The 4867-nt window shown below is 40.8% G+C and overlaps 1 pseudogene; it reads right to left on the bottom strand.

The window, feature by feature from the left end:
- Positions 1–1804: 1804 nt before the first annotated feature.
- Positions 1805–2434, bottom strand: LOC143607008 (secreted RxLR effector protein 161 pseudogene; annotated as a pseudogene).
- Positions 2435–4867: the final 2433 nt, after the last annotated feature.

Raw genomic sequence — 4867 nt, 5'->3', positions numbered from 1 at the left:
ATAGGGGACCCACAAATGATGGTTTTTGATGGTTTGAAAAACCAAACTTGAAAAGTTATTTTTAGTTCAAACAATGCCCTGCATTGGTTTGTTGGTCTTTATGTTGGTTTGAGCCACCTATAAACCATCCGATGGAGCTGCTCTTAGTGTTTTGGATAATGAATTAAGTTGCATTCCAAATATCATTTTTCTTTCTTTTCTATAGCTCACGTACAAACTCTTGAATTGTTTTGGGGGTTGAACCAACATATATTACGTACATGTTGTTGGAAATAGTGGACCGGTTCGGTTAAATTAACGCGGCCGAACCGAGTTACGACCCGTGAGAGTTACACCTTGGGTAACGAACTAAAATCCGCTTAAATTGTTTGATCGGTAATTGACGAATTTGATATGACGAAATTATTATTTATAATGGTTATAGATGATTAGTGGTTCGGACTTTAAACGAGTGTTGGAACGAGTTGGACTTTGGGCCCGGTTAGAATTTATTATTGATAAATAATAAAATTATTAATATTATCTTATAATAATAAAACCTTTTAAGTTTTGACTTGGAGATTACTCCAAGTTATTAGGAGATGCATGTATATATATATATAGACATCTCGTGAACATGAAGTAGGGTTTTAAGAATTCAGCCGCAAGACAAAAAGGGTCCAGTCGTCACTGCCGATCGATATCGTAACCGGCCACCGCTACAGCAAACAGGCGCACCGCTATCGTTGTCGTGTTGCAGCCGTGTTCGCGTCACCTGCCGCCAACGCGCCATCACTACCAATCGTCACCGTGTTCGGTTCGTCACCTAGCATCGTTCGTTGAACCTCGGTGTCTCAACCGGTTATTCATTAACCGAGGCAAACTTAAATATTGTCGGTTTAGATTTATATTTCTTTGGTTGTTTCGTGTCGTACTCGTATTGTTTGTAACCGGATCCTGTACGGTTCCGTTAATTGATGATTACTCGTTTTTGTATTCCGCTGCGTATTCATTTATTAACCTGATAAATAATTATGAAACCAATTAAAACCGGGTTTAATTATTAAACCGTTGACTGATCGCCACTGGAACCCAACACATGCATGCTAAGTGGAGGGAAGTTGAGGACCAATAATTTATGTTACGTACGTTCTAAGAACCGGGGGCAAAATACAAAATATGTACTTCATTGGTCATGGATTATGTTTATGTATATAATTGTTATCATCAGTGTCAATTTAAATAAAATCAAACACTTACATTAATGCATCTATCATATCAAACCTTGTACAAAATTTATGCAGAAGTTGATAGTGTTTTACAAAACAAACAAAGAAAGTTTTTTATTATTTGTTTTTTGGCATGTAAGCGAGCAACAAGTTGAAGATCAGTGATATTACGTAAAATGCAGTAGAGAATAATGAACAGATTGTATACTCAAAAGGAGAATAGTGCATTTCATATATGTGTTTACAGAGCAATGGGACCCTTACTTAAATACTGAAAAAACTAACAACTTAAACATGAAAATAGGAACATAACCCAACGGACTATCGACTTATTCTAAACCAAAAGAAATAGAAGTACTAAAATGAAAGCATAAAAAGCGGTCCACTAAACCATGCCTTGACTCTTTCTCCTTCTAGAATAATCGGCCACTACTTTTCTTGAGATGACGTGGAGCACTTTCATCATCTCCCCTTGCTCCATGCTCATCAACTCCCAACAGATTTCGAAATTGAGTAAACTTTTCATGTGCCAAGGCTTTTGTTAACATATATGCCACTTGAAAATTTGTCCCACGATATTCCCGAGAAATCTCTTGCTAAGCCACCATACCATGAATGTAATGATGCTTAATCTCGATGTGTTTAGTGTTCCCATGCAGAACTGGGTTTTTGGAAAGGTTTATGGCTGAATGATTATCACACGAGATAAAAGTAGGCCCTTCTTGAATCATGTCCAAGTCACCCAAAATGCGTCTCAACCATACCGCTTGACTGGTTGCCGCTGATGATGCCACATACTCTGTTTCGGTGCTTGAGAGGGCTACAATACTTTGTTTTTTAGAACTCCATGTCACACCTCCACTCCCAAGAGTAAAAACACTAGCAGGCACACTTTTCCTGTCATCTACTGAACTTGCCCAGTCACTATCAGTGTAACCAAGCAACCGAATGGGGACACCATGCTCATACCAAATGCCATATCCAATTGTACCTGCAACATACTTCAAGACCCGTTTAGCAGATCCAAGATGAAGCTGTGATGGGTTCTGCATGAATCGAGATATTAGGCTAACAGAATAAGCGAGATCAGGTCTCATTTGAGTCAAATAGATTAAACCTCCCACTAGGCTTCGAAATACTACTTCATTAGTCTTTTCAGCCTTGTCCTCAAGTAGGAGCTTCTCATTTACATTCATGGGAGTCTCTTCAGCTTTATATCCTTCCATGCCAAATTTGGAGATAAGATTCCCGGCATACTTTCCTTGTGATAGAAACACTCATTTCCCAATTTGTTTTACTTCTAGCCCCAAGAACAACTTCAACAACCCCATATCTAACATTTTAAACTCGCTTTTCATGCATTCTTTAAACTCTTTCAGCAACATGGCAGATGAGCTAGTGTACACTATGTCATCAACATATAGGCACACGTATATGATTTCACCTTCCAAATTCTTAACATACAAGGTTGGTTCATTGACACTTCTGACATACCCATTTCGAGTGAGATACCCATCTATTCGAGAGGACCAAGCTCTTGGGGCTTGTTTGAGCCCGTAAAGCGCCTTCTTTAAACGATACACCTTGTCTTCCTCTCCCCGTTTCTTGAAACCTTTAGGCTGACTCACATAAATTTCTTCAGACAAATCTCCATTTAAGAAGACAGTTTTTACATCTAACTTATGTAATTTCCAACTTTGATGAGCAGCCACAGATATGATTACGCGAATAGTCTCGAACCGAGCTACCGGAGAAAACGTCTCCTGGTAGTCGATCTCGTGTTGTTGAGTGTAGCCCTTGACCACAAGTCTTGCTTTGTGCTTCATGATTTTCCCATCAACTACTAACTTAGTTTTGTATAACCACTTCACCCCAACAACATGCTTTCCGGAAGGTAAAGATACCAACTCCCAAGTGTTATGCTTCTCAATGGCTTCAAGTTCACACTAGCCATCGCCTTTTCCCATTCATGTTTTCCAGTTGCGTCTTGAAAGGTGGTGGGATCGGAGATGGAGAGAGCAACTCTTCATCTGAAAGGCCTTCCCCTGTCTCGAAATCTTGAAGCCACATAGGGGTTTTGGTTTGTCTTTTTGAGGTTATGGGAGGGGTAACATGTGAAGATACATGTGAGTTTTGATGGGTTAAGTTGATGGGACCTTGCATGGAAGAAGTACTTGGGTTTGTAGGTGTGGAGTTAATAGGAGTAGTCATAGTAGGAGTAGACTGATAAGGTGTGGTGTTAGGTGAGGTTTCACTTTCTAAATTGTGGGTAGTGGCATGCTCAGTTTTGTGAGAGGCGACAGGGGAGGACATGTCATTGTCTTTATGTGTACTATTATCACCCACTTGTGTCTCCTCTCCCAAGTTCACAGGAAATGGGTCTACCCATGCACCTACTGGACTTGAAGTGTTATCATCATCTTCCCATTTCCACCTTAAATGCCACAGTTAGGTTTCTACATCACGACTGCTTTGTGGACGAGTCTCCTGATAAACGATCTTTGAAGCATCAAATACGAACATGTTGTTCTTTGCCACGTGAATAGTCATAAGATCTGATCCTGTATTCTTGTTTTTTATTACACATTTTTTGTCATCAAAAAGTATGACATACCCTTTTTTCATAAGTTGGCCCACGCTTAAAAGGTTGTACTCTAGCCTTGGGATGTAGTACACATCTTCCAGCAGCTTGAAGCTTCCATTAGGTAGATTAATGCGAACGGTACCTTTCTCAGCTACTTGCAATTTCTCCTTGTCACAAAGATTCACTTCAGGTCTGACGGATTCATTAAGAGATGAGAAGCTATCCTTGATTCCGGTCATATGGTGCGAACACCCGGAGTCCAAGAACCAGATGCACGTTGACAGTTCCTCATGACTTCCAGTGAACAACATGAACAGGTTTAGCTGCTCCTCCTCGGGCTCTTGTATCACCGGGGTTTCTTCAGAGACAACTTGTTCCAGGGTTTCATCGTTGTACCAACAATCACGCATTAGGTGACCAAATTTCTTACAAAGATGACATTGGGGAACTTTACTTCGATCAAAAATCCGTCCTCTACCCCGACCACGTAATGAACCCCGACCCCGACCTCTAGGAGAGGAGGACCGGAAATTCTTAGTAGGGCTTTGCATGACTTGCAGAGCCTGTTCTTTAGTTTTGTCCTCCTTTTCTTTTGACCGACTATTTAGACGTGCCTCCTGGGATTGCAAAGATCCCATAACTTTCACCGGGGTGAGCTTCGACAGATCCGATGAGACTTTAATAGTGGGTACAATGAAGTCAAATCGGGGGGGTGAGGCTTCGTACGACTTTCTCTACGATCTTCAGGTCAGGAACGTCTTCCCCGCATGCACGCATCAAGCTAACAATTGTCATCACCCGAGAAAAGTAATCGTCGATGAGTTCACCTTCATTCATGACAAGATTTTTGAAATCCCTTCTCAGCCCCTGCTGCTTGATTGTCTTGACTTGATCATCTCCTTAGAACTTCATCTTCAAGGTATCCCATGTTTCTTTCGCACTCGTAGTTGCGGCAATTCGTGAAAACAACTGATCATGTACTGCTTGCTGGATAATGGCCATTGCGTGAACATCTTTCTTGATAGAAACTTTCAGTTGGCTTTGATCTTTATCACTGTGGTCAACTCCGGTTTCA

The sequence above is a fragment of the Bidens hawaiensis genome, unplaced genomic scaffold, assembly GCF_021521415.1.
Source record: "Bidens hawaiensis isolate Kalapana, Puna unplaced genomic scaffold, B.hawaiensis_p1.1 tig00078879_1, whole genome shotgun sequence".
In the NCBI taxonomy this organism is placed as follows: Eukaryota; Viridiplantae; Streptophyta; class Magnoliopsida; order Asterales; family Asteraceae; genus Bidens; species Bidens hawaiensis.
The sequence above is the reverse complement of the archived record's forward strand: the minus strand, read 5'-3'. Positions and strand labels throughout refer to the sequence as shown.